We start from the raw sequence: 16,770 nt of genomic DNA, 5'->3' as shown, positions 1-16,770 counted from the left end.
AGAGGGAAATGACCATAAGGGGGCAGGGATAGACCCGCCCTGACCCCCTAGGTTTGATGTGGGGACCCCCCCAATTTTTTTTTTGATTTGCGCGGGGGGGGGGGGGGCGCCCGGTACGCGCACCGGGAAGCGGACCGGGGAGTGTACCATGGGGAAAAATGAATAATAGAGTTTTTAAAAAAGTAGCCTTTTTTAGAAATTGGAGGTAGTTCTAAAAAGAACTGTTTTTCTTTCTTCTTTTTGTTGGTTTATATTTTTTTTAATGTTTTTTGAACCATTTTGTACTTTTTTTGGGTTTTCAGAAAACTTTTATATTGTTTTTGCATTTTTCGAGGGGAGAAACGAAAAAACAGGGAATTGAAAATGGCTCAACTGGAGCGAAAAAAAAAGAAAATAAATAATTAGGGTTGATTGCGGCATTTGTGGTTGTCCCCAGCTAGGACGATGAGCTTTACGCTCTGTTCTCTGTAGGAGATGGTCTTTCCACAATATTTACATGTGATTCTGAAATCTGCAAATCGGGGCTGAATGCACGGCATCGTCTCACTTTCCTCTGGTGCAGACGCAGTGGGTTGCTTCCTTTTTGAGCTGGTTCTTGTTGATTGGGGAGGGTTACTGGCCAGTACCCTCATCTCTGCAGCAGAATAGTTTATAGGATGCTTGCGCTGCATGTGGCGGATCATCGTGTGATTTCCAAAGGAATATTTTTTATTAGGGTTCCCCCTAGAAAGTTCCCTGTCACAGATCAGGCAAGTCACCTTGGCTGCATTTACCTTTTTCTTCCCCTGTGGAACGGAAAAAAACTCCCAAATAATGTGTGGTCTGGGCTGGTATGGGGTATTTTGTTCTTGGAGAAATGTTCTCCTCCCTTATTCCTCCTCCTCCTCCTCTTCCTCCTCTTGTTGACCACCAATGAAATCTTGTGGTGGTCCTCTTGGTTGACGTGGTGGTGGTGGTAGTGCAGATGCACCAGCTGCTGCTACTGAAGCCATTATAAAGATCAAAATGGTACAGAGAGGTACAAGCAGGTCTTCCTCAGTCAAAGGACAAAGTCAGAAGAAGGAAAAAAGATGGGGTCTTTCATCAGAAGGAAAAAAAAACATGTTTTGAACCAATAAATTGTGTTATTTTCAGGTCACATGACCAGTGGCTTCATTATTATGAAACCAAAACTGTTATGAACCAATGAAAAGTGTTATTTTCAGGTCACATGACCCCACACACTTATGCTACGCGCCCCGGGGCGCGCCCGGGGGCGCGCTCCGGGTCGCGTAGCGTAAGCGCGTCGGAAGTGCTTCCGGGTGCGCTTACTCCGTGCGTTTCACGCAGACGCGGCTACTCGATACGTCACGATCATGTTTTCGTTCGCGATAATGGCGCTTACGGGATGCTACCCGGTGCGCTTCATATAGTTATGCTTTCCGGTGCGCTCCCCGGGGCGCGCACCGGGAGCGCACCAAGGCAAAAAAAAAAAAAAAAAAATATATATATATATATATATATATATATATATATATATAGGCCATGTGATCAAGCTTTGGAAAGGCGAAACGCGTAATGGCGGCGGCAGGCTTGCTGGTAATAAATCACCTTGATTAAGCACCAAGAATTGGGTCTGTTCTTTTGTCATTTCTGGAGTGTTGGGCTGAAGCGGCTGCTTTGGATATTGGCGAATTTTCGTTCATATATATATATATATATATTACAAAAAAATTAGGAAAAAATTGTAGGGACTGGTAGCCCGATGTGCCTTTGCTACGTCTCAAGATATATGCTCAAGTGGTGTAGCCCAAATATAGCCCAATGACAGAATGTCCCAGAGTGTTCTAAAGAACAACTAGTGCGCTAACAGTCTTACTTATAAACTGAGATTAATGGTTAGGAATTAGCATTAAAAAAACCTTTGAAATTCACTGAAAAAACTATAGGTTTAACACCAGTTATAGTTAGGAATTTGCATTTAAAAAACCTAATAACTTCACTGAAAATGAGTGACTATATCGAACTGTTGGTGAATGAGTGGATGTGTATATAGATAGTGGAATTACTGAATTGGTTGTTGTAACTGATATGGGTATCTCAATTTTTTTTCAAAATTTAGTTTCTATTTTTGAATATGTGTTTCAAGTGTTACATTACAGTGAAAGGAGGTCTGTCACTATGTCACAAGGATGGTGTCATCAGTGATGTCATGAGGGATGTCACTGACCATGTCATGAGTGATGTAATATGTGACGTCATCAGCAGTGCATTGCACGCGCAAGTTATAGTGAGTCCAACTAACTATAACGTGGGAATTTCAATGGTTTTATGTCAGTAAAATTTCCAGCTAACTATAACTGGTGTGAAACCTATGGTTTTTTCAGTGAATTTATTAGGTTTTTTAATTGCAAATTCCTAACTATAACTGGTGTGAAACCTATGTTTTTTTCAGTGAATATATATATATATATATATATATATATATATATATATATATATATATATATATATATATATATATATACACATATTCACTGAAAAAAACATAGGTTTCAGGGGTGTTATAGTTAGCTGGACATTTCACTCGTATAAAACCATTGAAATTCCTCCGTTATAGTTAGTTGTACTAACTGTAACTCTCGCGCCCGCAATCCACTAGTGATGATGTCACATATTACATCATTCATGACATGGTCAGTGACATCACCGATGACATCACTGATGACATCTCAAATTACATCACTGATGACATCACTGATGACATCATCCAGTGCATGTTGTTTGGTTTGTTATTTAAATATGTATTATATATACACCAATCTGCATTGAAGAATCAGTGGATATATAAATATCTGGATAGAGGATTTAGTAGCAGTGTGATTGACTGTTTACTTGACTAATTTATAGTGTCTCACTAAATATATTGGATAGTGACTAAACTGTGTGAATATCTGTATTCCTTTGTCAGTAGTTGTATAAACTGCTGCACCAGTTGGTTACTAGCTACGTGAAAGTCTATATTAGTTATTGATTAGTTAACTGAATATTTGTATGGGAGAGTGAATGTGTGTGTGGTTCGGTGGGAGGTGTGTGACTGCCCAAAGTTGTGTCAAAAGTTGATTCAGTAGGTATATGATAGGGGTGGGCGTAGTGGGGCTCTGCGAAGCTCCTCGAAGTGGGTTGGGCGCTACGCCCACCCACACATTTTGAGTAGCCCTACTTCGCACCGGCCGCCTCCCTCCCGCCCGCTTCCACAACTATATTTTTACTATTAAAGACAGTAAAATAAAAGAAAAAGCACTTACCTTGGATGCAGCTTCCTGGGGCTCCCTCTTCCTGTTGACGTGCCGACTTCTTCAGACAAATGCGCATGCGGGTGGGCGCCCGCGCATGCACATTTCTTGCGAGAAATGTGCATACCCTAAAGCCTGGCTTACTGCAAGAGTGTAACTGCAAACACATCAACCAACCAAATCCTTCTCTCTCAATTTTGCCAAATGGACACTGATTCATAGTGTGATTCTAGACAAATAACAGTATCCTTTGCAGTGTATAAAGAAAGATTAAAAATATTAGATAAAGGGGGCATGGCCAAGAGCCGATCATGGCGGACGTGTAGTTGAAGAGCTCCGTCCTTAGCCCTAGACACAAGCGGATAATCCTGACGACCTGCATCAACACCCACCCCGTCCTAACGCCCGCAGCCCCAGGAAGTGAGCGGCGAGCAGTTACGGTGAGCCGCCTCTCTCGGACACCGCCGAAACTCTGGCAGTCTGCGGCGATCTCTGAGGCCTGCTGCATTGAGGTGAGCCGCGGACTAAATTGGCCTGGAGGCCAGGCTGCAGCGCGGCGCCGGCGGACTGCGGAAGGGCTCCGGAAGGGAGCGGGTTCGCGGAGCTCGAGCACGCTCCCCTGACCAATGGCGGGCGCTGCTCCTGTTGACACCGCATTGCTTCCCCCCCGCTGGCGAGCCTGAGGGGCCGGTCCTGGCCTACCTACCCTGATCGCAGCCTTGAGGACAACGGAGCCGGCTCGCCGCCCACCTGTGCAGCTAGGAGGCGCCCGCGCTCGCCCGAGCGCCGGCGAGGAGAAAGGGTCTGGGGGCAACAAAAGGAAGAACACTGATGCCTAGAAGCCTGTGGCCGCTGCATGGTGCACTCGGCGGCCGCTCACTACGACTTCATGCCGCAGCAGTGCCACAGACGCCATTTTACCTCCACCCTGGGCCCCGAGCTCCCCAACTAACTGGCGCAAAACCCTACACTACCTAAGGCGCATTGTACCGACGAGAGTGCTGCGGCCCTAAAGACGCCCCACACCACCGGCACGGCCCCTGCATCCATACCGCGGAGGAAGCTTCTGAGTGCCGTCGAGGGGTCCAGCTGCACGAGGCTTCCACGGAGGGCCGCTAGCTGCAAGGTACCTTCTGCTGGACAGAAACGTGGCACTTTCCTTCCTTCTGGCCACTGACGGATCCCTCCCCAGCGGACCACCACCCGTACTCGCCACCTCGAAGTGGCCGGAGATGCAGCCAAGCGGAGGATCCTCCACAGGGCACCACCACACCCGCCAAAGACGCTACCACACCTGCAGTGCCGTTGCTTTGCCTTGCTCTGAGGTAAGATTCTACACCTGCCTCCTTCGTGGTAGTACGGGTGAGTGCATAGGCGCCTTTGCATATAGCCCGGAGTGTCACCAAGCTGTGCAAACTGGGAACGGTGAGTGCGCTTACCACTCCACCACCCTGTATACTAGATCGATGGGGAAGCACAGGGGCAAGGCCCAGGACCACAGCGCATTAACGGAAATGCAATCCACCGGCTCCGAGGACCCACTAGCCTCATCTAATGTGGACATTATCCCGCCGACAGGAAAAGGATCACAGGACGCCAAGCTGGATCTCATCCTCAATGAAATACGAGCTATAAGGGAGGCACTAGAATCACGCATAGACAGCATGGCGACGGGCCTCTCATTGCTCCGAGCCGACCATAACAAACTTGCGGAGAGGGTCTTGGAACAAAAACTTGCACTGAATGATCTCATACCTCAGCAGACAGAACACTCTGCGAAGCTGGAAGGTGTGGAAAAACAACTCAAGCAGCTGTGGGACAAGGTGGACGATGCGGAAGGGCGAGCCCGCCGTAACAACGTCCGCATCCTAGGCATTCCGGAGCGCAGCGAGGGGAGGAACCCTACTCAATTTGTGGAGGACTGGATCAGGAAGATGGTGGGTCCGGAAGATCTTACGGCGCTATACAGCGTAGAACGAGCGCATAGAATGCCGTCCAGACCTCCGCAACCAGGGGCGCCCCCACACCCCTTAATCACGCGCCTCCTTCGCTATAAGGACCGTGACACTGCGCTGAGAGTGGCCCGAGAAAAAGCGCCGATTCGCTATGAGGACAAGAACGTCTCCGTATATCCTGACTTCACGCCCACAGTAAAGCGAGCTAGGTCTACCTTCGTGGGGGTGAAGCGCAAGTTGCGGGAGAGAGACCTGAAATATGCCCTCCTGTTCCCCGCTCGCCTCAAGATTATACACGGGAACAAATCCTACTTCTTTGACTCGCCGGAGGAGGCGGAGGAGTGGATGGAGTTGACGCTGACCCCACCGGCCTCACAGGACCCATTCGCGGACACCAGGAGCGACAGGCATCGGAATCCATCGGGCCGGAGCCACCCCGCTTCCAATACGGGACGAGCCCCCTCGCCAAAATCGTCACCAAGGAGACAGGCTACAGCGGACCGCTTGACAGATCGATTGTCGGTAGTGGAACTGACGGAGGAGGCACTCGCCGCTCACGACGCGGGCACAGCCAGGGACCAGGCCAGCATCTCTGACACACACACTGAAGTGTCGGGGTCGGCGGGCAGCCTACAACTGTTCCCCAAGATCACGGCGCAGACAGCAGAAGAATTTTAGCGCCAGCAGCTTGCACGATGAACAATGTCCGGGTGGTAATGTATGAACTGTATCTCTTCTTATATAATGGGGGGTTGCCAGCAGGTTTGGTTCTACAGAGGGCTGCCATACCACCGCAAGCCAGTACAAGTCAGGCACGAGTGGTCCACTCACCCCCACCGTATGCACTTGGAACTGTTTAATTTATGCCCACGTTGGGCATCCTGGTTCGGATCCCGAGCCCGTTGGCCTGGGGACCTTAATGTTAAGGGGCTAACTGTTTGCACGACACTCCTATCCTATAGCATGAAGTACCTGGCATGGGCACCCACAGTCCCAACATGGCCGCATTGCATGATCAGTCATGGGACCGCTTAAAGTTTATAACTTGTGCACCTGGAATGTGCGGGGCATGGGCTCGATCCACAAGAGACACAGGATACTGGCCCAGCTCAACCGCAGGGGAATTATGATAGCTTGCCTGCAGGAAACACACCTGAACTGTGCTGAAAGCACGAAACTAAGAAAGAAGTGGAGGGGTCAACTCTTTGCCACGTCCTACTCAGCATTCTCTAGGGGGGCTGCTATTTGGCTCTGCAATTCTGTCACCTTCAAGCCGATTGAGCAGAGAATTGACAGGGAGGGTAGATATGTGTTTGTGATGGGCTTGTTGGATGGGGACACTGTTGTATTTGGTTGTGTGTATTCACCGAACTCGGTCCAATCAGATTTCCTGGTAAACGTCAATAGGATCCTTGCGGATTGGGTGGATCACCAGTGGGTGATTGGAGGAGATTTCAATGCTGTCTTAGATGTTACACTTGACAGGTCTCACCCCCCACTGCACGCCACGGAAAGCAGGAGACAGGTGGATGCGCTAGCACAATAGGCGGTGGGTTGGGAATTGGCAGATGCATGGCGCAGTACACACCCACTGGACAGGGAATATACCTTTTTCTCCCCCCCTCACCAGCTGCACACCAGAATAGACCGTATATTCTGCTCCCGCTCCCTACTGTGGTCGGTTGTCCAAACCCAGCACATGGGGAAGACCCTTTCGGATCATAATCCTGTCGAGCTCACCTGGCAATGGGGCCGGATGCTGACCCCTATCCCGACTTGGAGGTTACCCACGGAACTACTTGAAGACTCGGTCTTCAGATCGTCCATGGCAGACACCATTGAGACCTACTTCGACACAAACACTGAGACCGCCAGCTCCAGACAAATAGAGTGGGACACCTTCAAAGTCTTCATCAGAGGAGAAGCAATGGCCACCCGGGTGGGCAGGAGGAGGGAGGTGATCGGTGATCTAAAGGAAGTGGAAGGTAAATTGGCAATGCTAGACAGCGAAGCTGCAGGCACAAACACGCACTTCACCCCACTGCAGGAGGCACACATTGAACACGCTGAACTATTGGAAGACTTGAGATTGCTAGATTACAAGGAATACACTAATAGACAGCATACACAGGCGGATAGGTCGGGCCCCCTGTTGGCCCGTATTATACGAGACTCTCCAGTGAACCATCCAATTTTAGAAATATTAGATCAGGAAGGTTTGCTGACCTCGACCCAATTAGGAATCAATACCGCATTCCGGAACTATTACACCACACTCTATGGCCCCCATCAATGCCTCTCCGAGGCTGCACTAGAGGACTTCATGAGGGGTTTAGAACTACATACCACACGAAAGATACCAAGGGTCTTATCTGATTCTGTCAGTGGTTGGAACCTATTTGTAGTATCCCAAATCACACATACCAAGAGGTTATCTTAAAAATTGTAGAGGAGAAGAGAAGAGAATGAGAATTTGAAAGTGAAGGAAAAGTGTACCCATCAGCCCACATAGTAGCGGAACTTCGTCATCTGGGTTCTTGTTAACAATTGGTGTCCAGTAAGCTCTTCCACAGGAGAACTCCTGAGATAAGACCCTTGGTATCTTTCGTGTGGTATATTGTTCAGTTGGGGGACAAGATACAAGCAGGTCTATAAATACAGTTTCCCCTAGGGCCCTTTTCTCATCCTTTGTTTTCGGTTTTAGAACTACCCCAACTCACCGCTAGGCAAAGCGAAGACCTGAAGCGTACTATTACTATCGCGGAGTTTAGACAAGCAATACACGCTCTCCCGAGGAGCAAAACTCCTGGAACGGACGGCCTACCGGCTGAGTTCTACGCCACGTTCATAGACCTCCTAGACCCACGCCTACACACTGTTTACCTGGAAGCGCTACGAACTGCCTCCTTACCGCAGTACTCCCTACAAGCTTTAATAACCTCCCTCTTAAAACCTGGTAAAGCTGGCATGCACGTAGCTAACTACAGACCCTTATCTCTCCTTAACACCGACTACAAGATACTGAGCAAGGAATTAGCAACACGCTTGGCGCAATACATCCCGCACCCGATCCACCCTGACCAGTGCGGGTTTGTGCCGGGAAGGAGCACGGCCATTAATCTTATAAGGCTCGCCCAACTGATGCTGCAAAACCCGGCGGACTTGGGCTCCGAAGGCTGCATTTCGTTGGATCTGAAGCAGGCCTTTGATTCCCTCAGATGGAATTTGATGTTTGCTACGCTTGCGAAATTTGGGATCCCACCCAAATATATTGCCTGGGTCAAACTACTCTACACCTGCCCTACGGCTTGGGTGCGCACATCCAAATACATCTCTGGACCCGTGGACATAGCAAGGGGCACCAGGCAGGGTTGCCCGCTCTCCCCACTCCTATTCATCCTGGCCCTTGAACCGCTGCTCTGTAAGCTCCGGACGGCGGCTCCCCACTGTGGCATTCGGAGGGGCGCGACTACCCACATGGTGTCCGCCTATGCCGATGACATTTTCCTATACCTCCATGATTTGAGAGGAGACCTGGATCCTATACCTAAAATATTCGAGGACTTCAGATCGTTATCTGGCCTCACCATAAGCGAATCCAAGTCCTATGGGTTCACATTTGCTGCCCCTGGCCCGCCCACACCCTTACTCTTCACGCCACATACATTTCAAATGGCAGACACCACCTTCCGCTATCTCGGGATACAAATCTACAGGGATGCCGATGTAATGATAGATGGCAACCTTGGCCGAGCTATGAGAGCACTTAAATCACCAATACAATTTTGGTTGTCATTGCCCTTATCGGTGGCCGGCAGAGTAGCCATTTCCAAGATGGTGATGCTTCCCCGCCTCATTTACTATTTCACCAACTTGCCATTTCTGATCCCTGCCACGACATTTAAAACGCTGGATACACTCCTCACGGAACTCATATGGGGTTCAGGGCGGAGGCGCATAGGCCTTGCCAAACTGCAGCTCACTTCTGGAACCGGAGGCATGGGAGTACCAGATTTCAGGGCCTACAACTTCGCATGTCAGCTGCAATGGCTAGCCTACTGGCTAGCGGGTTGGAACCTACAAGAGATTGACATGACGGAGGAAGATCACTCTAGGGGAAAGATCCATGTCTTGCTATTGCCCCGCTCAGACCTACCGAGAAATGCCCCACCACTTCTCCGGCTTGCTGTCCAATTCTGGCGGAAGGCGTTGAAATACACAGCTCCGGCAACATCCTATGCCCCCATAATTCCACTGCTGGGTATCCCATTGGAGGCAGGTCCGCTCACAACACACACACTTACGCCTTGGCAGGACGCTGGAGTGACGAATATAGGAGACCTCTTTGCTGAAGGACGAATGCTGTCCTTCGAAGTCTTTAGGGCTACCCATGGTGTCCCCGGGGGATCGTTCCTCTTACATGCTGGCCTCCGACATTACGTGGCTAGGAGGTGGGCGCACGAGGGAGTAGAACCACCCACGAACCCCTTGTCAATGATGCAGTATCTCATGGGGTCGGGAAGCCACCTAACTAAATGGCTAACTGCTAGCATCAGAACAGGGAGAGTGGTCCCACTGTCGCTTCTCAGGGCAAACTGGGAGGGTGATGTAGGAAGACCGCTAAGAGACAAGGAATGGGAACGTATCCTCCAATTTCCCAAAAAGGTAGGCAGGAACCCCAAATTTAAGTTCATCCAGCTTATGCTCCTCCATAGGGCTTATCTAACACCTCACCGCATACACGCTATGTTCCCTACTGCAGTCGACACTTGCCTCTGATGCACCACAGAGGATGCATCACTGATACACATGGTAGTGGGACTGCCCCAAACTGGGCTATTACTGGACCACTGTAAACGAATTACTCACCAGTGCAGGTGCCTTGCCACAATCGCTCACTCTGGAATACGCACTACTGGGGCTAGGACCCCGGCGCGCACTAGGAGCATGGCAACACGCTTTACTGACATGGCCATATTGCAGGCGAAACGGGCAATTACGATGAGGTGGAAGTCGCCCAAACCACCTGATCCCGAACTATGGAAAACGGAGGTGACACGGTGGGGCAAAGCGGAGGGTGAAGCGCTGCAGCGCGAAGAACGCAGGGGCCTTAGAAAAACGCCGATTTCACTGGACTGGTTTGCCCTACTGGGGAGGTTCGAAGCAGGGGGAGATGGGGAGTCCGTTGATTCGATACCTCAGCACTGAACTGTGTCCTGCCTTACTGGGCATCCATGTACCGTACCCAAATGTGGTGCACTAGACAATGTTACGGGATATCCCGTGCTGTTATTGCTGATGTCCATGACTGACTGTATAGAGTAATACTACTGGAAAGAATGGACCCATGGGTTCAGCCAAGTGCGATCTGACTTATACACGCATATAATATGAGTGTCGGGGGGGATTTTTGTGGGCGGAGGGTGGGTTTTTTCAGGTTCTTAAGGGGATTGTTTACTTATTCAGAAATACAACAAAACACAACATGATTAATGTAACTGCTAGTATTATGTATACAGGAGCACGCCTCATTCTGGTTCAGACATATAATGATAACTCTGTAATGTTGCTCGGATCACTATGCTAATAAACAGATTTTCAACAAAAAAAAATATTCGATAAATAAAACTCAGAGTAACGGAATTAAATAAATTAATACTCCCATATAAATTAGAATACTCAAAGTTTAATAGAGAGTACCTCTTGCACGTGAGGCAGGGAAAATAGGGTTTTAGGGTAATGAAGAATATTAAAAGTAGTTTTACAAAAAAAGGGAAGTTACTAGACTAATAAGTTGAAAAAGGGGGAATTAATGTTAATACTCGTATTAAAAAAGTAACCTATAACAATGCTTTAATAAGAAAAACGAGTTTAAATAAAGCATTTTAGAAACTATACGAAAGTTAAAAAGTATGGAAAGAGGCACGTTTACATAAACACATGACGCACTAAAACAGTGGAAATGAGAACACTTCTCAACTGAAAAACGTGACTTAAAAGTGGGAGGAGCAATACATTGATCCCATTGAGTGTTAGGTAACCAAAAAGTATATAAACCACACCCGTGGGATAATTAGTTTTGTTTCAGAGAATCAATACGGGCAAAGAAACTACGAGCAAGGTAATGATTGGGGGCTGCGGAAACATCTTCAGAATATCTTTCATTTCCTAAGAGGGAACATATTGTTAATGTATATTTAAAAATACATTAAACATTATCTTCCTTCTAGAGGAGTTGGATGAATTTTGACGAAAGATGGAAAGAATATCGAAGAGAGGTAAATTATCTGAATGGGTATATGTTTCATATTTTTAAAAAACAAAGCAAAAATATTTAAATGATGATAGAATGTGGTATGATTAAGTTTAAATGGAATATAATAACGAGTTGATGAAAGAACCATTACAAGAAATATAGGTTAATTAAGGAATTACTACGTGCAAAGTAATGATTAGCAGCGATGCATCAACTTCAATGTATCTTTCATTTCCGCAGAAGGATCATATTGTTAATGTATATTTTAATTTATATATAACTTTATGATCCTTCAAATGGAGTTGGATGACGTTCAACCAAGAATGTCATACATTAATAAATAATATTTTTTTAGTATGTAAGTATTTCTTGATGAAAAATGTAGTATAAATAAACTATCGACAAAATACTTTGAAATAAAGGATAATACTCCATATCTTCTAGAGTAAAAATGGGCTAAAAGTATTTATATTGAGTAGTGCTTTTCCCAATTTTCACTCGTGAAGAACCGGAGGATTATCTTCGCAAGCACCTTTTTTGTAAAAAATAATATAATTGTGTCATCAAATGTTAATAATTCCTTCCATTTTTAAAAATGATTCTTAACTGTAATAATGACATGAAGTGTACATAAAAACAAAGATGAAGTAGTGATGGGGTGTTTGTCGTAGCACTTCTATTCTACTTTATCTGAAAGTAAAAAAAGCCCAAACATTTAAATAAAGATGATGGTGCAACACTTATATAATGTAAACATACGGAATGAGAGCTTATGATAAAATAAAAAAAATATGGTGCAGCGTGTGATACCAATGAATGAAAAAAGATTTTGCATTTCAACCTTTTGATGAATATAAAAGATGCAATAAAATTATTTTCAAAAATTGTGCATTTTTCTTTTAAGGATGGTTTGAAGAATTATACATTTAATGAAAGGACAAAGTACTCCACGCTAAAGGAGAAAAGTCAGCACAATTATGATAGAATAAAAAATAGAATGATATTTTTAAATACCGTTACAGTCAACAAACTAAAAAGCAAAGTACACAGTTTAAGTTAAAACACCCTACTACAACTAGTTCTTGAAACACATTGTAAAATAAAGTGCGTCACAAAATGGGCTACGCACATGGTGAGGGTATCGTAACCTCACATAGAAAAAACAAGCCAATATACATTAGGATCAGAAAGGTAGAGTTAACCACACAACAGCCAATCAAATGTTTTTCAAAACTGTGAAAGGAAAGGGATTGGTCGGTAATACATCTTCTTGCAATGCTTCACAACCAATCCAAAAGAGGTGTAGAAAGTTTCTGTTTTTAACATACGAGCAAATCAGATGACCTTGCAAGTGCATGCAGCGAGAGGCAATTATTAAAGATAACTTGCTTTCGCAAGACCCCAAAAGGCTTCTTCCACAATAAATACACACTTCACTGCCAGACCCCATTTAATGATTAACCAGGCTCTCAAGCCTAAACATGTCACAAATGTTATGTTATGTTATGTTAAATAGGTCTTTTATAGCGCACGGCTACTCCAAAGGAGTGTCCCGGCGCTTTATATTTCATGACCTGAAAGGAAACAGACAAACATAACAATATAAGTTAAGAAAGAAGGCTCACGAAGTTCAGAAACTAAAACAGGAAATCCCTAGCGGGCAAAGAGCCATGTCTTTGGGCCCTTCCTGAACTCCAGCAGATTAGATGTAGAGCGCAGGGTCAAAGGTAGGGAGTTCCACAGCTGCGGAGATAGCAGCCTGAACGAGCGCCCTCCAATGCCGGCTTTTTTTACTCTGGGCATCACAGCCAGGAGGAGGGACTCCGATCTCAAGGATCGTGCCGGATGGTAAAAAGAGAGCCTCCTTTGCAAATATTGAGCTCCTGAGGCATGCAAAGCCTTGTGGGCCAATGTCATGGCCTTGAATGCTATCCGCTTCCGGATAGGTAGCCAATGGAGCGATTGTAATAGGCTAGAGGCACTGGCCCGCCTGTGGAGGCCGAAGATGGCTCGTGCAGCCGCGTTCTGGGCCACCTGCAGGCGTTGCAAGAGGCGTTGCAAATCATCTCTCGTCACTTCTCTTCTTCCACGTTCACCGTGAAAGTGCATGTCTCCTTCTCCTTTAACTCCTTTCTTTTTAATAGTAATTGTTACTCATACACTATCCAGCAAATACCCCACAGATGCAACCCCCTGGATTTGCAATACTAATTGTTACTCATACTCTATTCAGCACATACCCTACAGATGCACCACCTTGGGGTTGGAATTATTTTTTTTACGTATACACTATCCATCACAATCCGTACAGATGCACCCCCCTGGACTTAGAATACTAATTGTTACCCCTACACTAACATGAACTTACCCTACAGATGCACCCCAATTGACATAGAATAGTAACTGTTACCCCTATACTAACCTGCACTTACCCTACAAATGCACTCTACTCTCTCTTTTAAAATCCAAACCAGATTTACAACACCCTTGCACCACAATCGCATCACTTTTCCCATCGTAAAAGTGATGCAATAGTAACGCAATGAACTATGCACATTACGAGCAAAACAAGTACACAACTCATTCACTTCTTTATCGATCACAATTAGACAGTGTTGTTTCACGATTCACAATGAACTTCAATAAATACTTTGTGCCTATTTAAATGGAAGACGAGATTGTCGACATTACAAAACTTAGAGGCATATTTACAAAAACAGAGTTAAAATTGTCGTCGTTAAGGAATGATCATGATCGATATCTAGCGGACCTTAAGTTTACACTTGCATGTAAAGTTATTCTAACTAAGTGGAAGAGTTCCAAGGAGGTCTCGCTTAAAATTTGTCAGGAATGGCTATTTTCACTAAGAGGTGCAGACAACGAAACACTCCACACTTCTCCGTGGCGTAAATTGCACAATAAACTTTGGAAATCACTTGACTCCTCTGAGCTCTGTTTCAAACCGCCATGAAACTTGAATGGCAGTTGTCACCCCACAATCTGTAATCTCGTATCTGTTTTATCAAGCAGGGTACGTGACTTATATAGTTATATAACAACTGTCACTATTGCGATTCTGTGTATAACCATCAATAGCTATTGTTCTCTTACTCTTTGTTTTTTCTCTCTCTTCCTCTTCTTCTTCTTCTTCTTTTTCCTTCTCTCCGGTCCACTTTACTGCGATCATCCGCTCAAGACTGATGTTATAATGATCTTGCATATGTTATTGTGTCATAACAGAGATTCAATACAGTGTTTGTATGATTTTACTAAATTTTGTCAAGTCAGCCTCACTCAGGTCGCAATGGTTTTTATTATGCCTTCATTTTGTATTTATTTGACTGTCATTTGTATCTCCTTTCTTCATTTATGTATTGTCCGTCCTTAAATTTCTTTAATAAAAATGATTTGAACAAAAAAAAAAATTGTTGTCGCTTTAACGCCTGCAAAGTACAAAAAAAACCGGAAATGGACTTCAAAATCCTTTGTTATCTTACCGAAAGATTTTCTCAACATTGCTGTTTCCTACACAAGACTGAGAGCCACCCCACGGGGCTATAAAATAAATGGTTGTGGGGGCTCCAACGCCCTCCCTTCAAACTTAAAAGTATGGGGACCTCAACGACTCCCTTCAATCCCCGGGAACCACCACCCCCGGGATTTAGTGTATTGTGGGAGGCAGACTGCATGGCCCTATGCCTGAAGCCCTCAAAGGCCCTGGAGACCGTGCCCAACGGCCGGCTCCTGCAGTGTCCCTGGGTGCCTACCCCTGGGACACTGCTGTTTACTATGAGAGGGCGTGAGTCTCGCGCCTTCTGTCCTCCCATAGCAAACTTAGGGGGTCATTCGGATAGCGGACAGACCTGCGTCCGTCCGCCACCCCGAGGAAGAAGGACCGCCCGCATGGGCAGTGGTGGTCCCTCCATGCAAATTAGAATGTGACCGCCACCCTGGCGGTCACATCCTGTTCCTTTAACCGCGTGGTGCCTGCCGCTTTGTGCATGTAAATGCTGGAGGTTACCATAGGTACCCCCCATGTGCACCCACCACCCCCGGACACCCTGGGGGCCCACAACGGGCCCCCAAACACCAAAGACCACATGCTTTTCCACGGCGGAAAACCCGCCGTGGAAAAGCATGTTTCCGCATGAATCCTAATATGGCTGGCGGTGTCTGATAGACACCGCCACCATATTAGAGCTTTTCCGCCGCTGGACAGCGGCGGAAAAGCGGCGGACGGTCTTCACGTCCGCAGATGACCCCCTGCCATCCTAATCGGGTGGGGGGTCTTTGCAATCACCGCAGCAGTGAATTCGCATCCTCCGGGCCGGCGGTGGCTTCCGCTGGCCCGGAGGATGCAGAATCAACGCAATCCTATTCGGCCCCTTAGTTTGGATTTTGAAAGACAGAGCAGTGAAATCTATTCTTACTTTCAAAATCCAAACCAGATTGCTTTTCCACATGCAAGTTAGCATCTCCAAATATGGAAAAGCAATCCCGGCTCCCGAAGGACGGGGAGAGCCGGCGGGACTGTAGAGGCATTGTGGATTCCCCCACGGTCCCCAACATTTTTTATAAGCCCCGGGATGGGGTCCACTGGGATATTAGAAATTACTGATAGGGACTATTTTTAACAGTCAAATTAAAAGGCGCGCACCCAGCGCATGCTCAGTGCGGCCCCCTGGTGTGCACCTGCTGCATGTACCCTCTCATAATCTGTCAAGTGTACAAATCCAGCGCCTTTGGTGCACAACTTCTATGCATTTGGGAGCCGCCATTGCTCAGTGCGGCCCCCTGGTGTGCATGTACTGCATGCACGACTCATAATCTGTAGGGAGCACAAATCCAGTGCCTTTGCTGCACAACTTCTATGCGTTTGGGAGCCAGCATTGTTTATCCACATTGGAAGCTACTAACATGCAGCCCCCCATGTAGAAAATCAATCTCATTTAGATTTTAAAAGAGAGAACAGATTTCCTTGCTATGGGAGGGCGGGATGGACACCCCGGAACACTGCAGGAGCTGGCCCTCCCACAATGCACAATGCCCCGGGGAGTGGTGGTCCCCGGAGCTTTGGACACCTTACAGCCCCCCCAATCATTTTTTTTTAGACCCAGGGGTAACAGGGCCCTCGAGTGCTCCAGGAATGGAGCGATGCAGTCTCCCACCCACAATACATAAAGCCCTGGGAAATGGTGGTCCCCGGGGCTTTGGAGACCTTACAGCCCCCCAACCATTTCTCTTTGTACCCCCTGGGTAACGGGGCCCTCGAGAGCTCCAGGAA

This window comes from Lissotriton vulgaris, chromosome 3_1, assembly GCF_964263255.1.
Source record: "Lissotriton vulgaris chromosome 3_1, aLisVul1.2, whole genome shotgun sequence".
NCBI classification, from domain to species: domain Eukaryota; kingdom Metazoa; phylum Chordata; class Amphibia; order Caudata; family Salamandridae; genus Lissotriton; species Lissotriton vulgaris.
Note: the sequence above shows the minus strand (reverse complement) of the source record.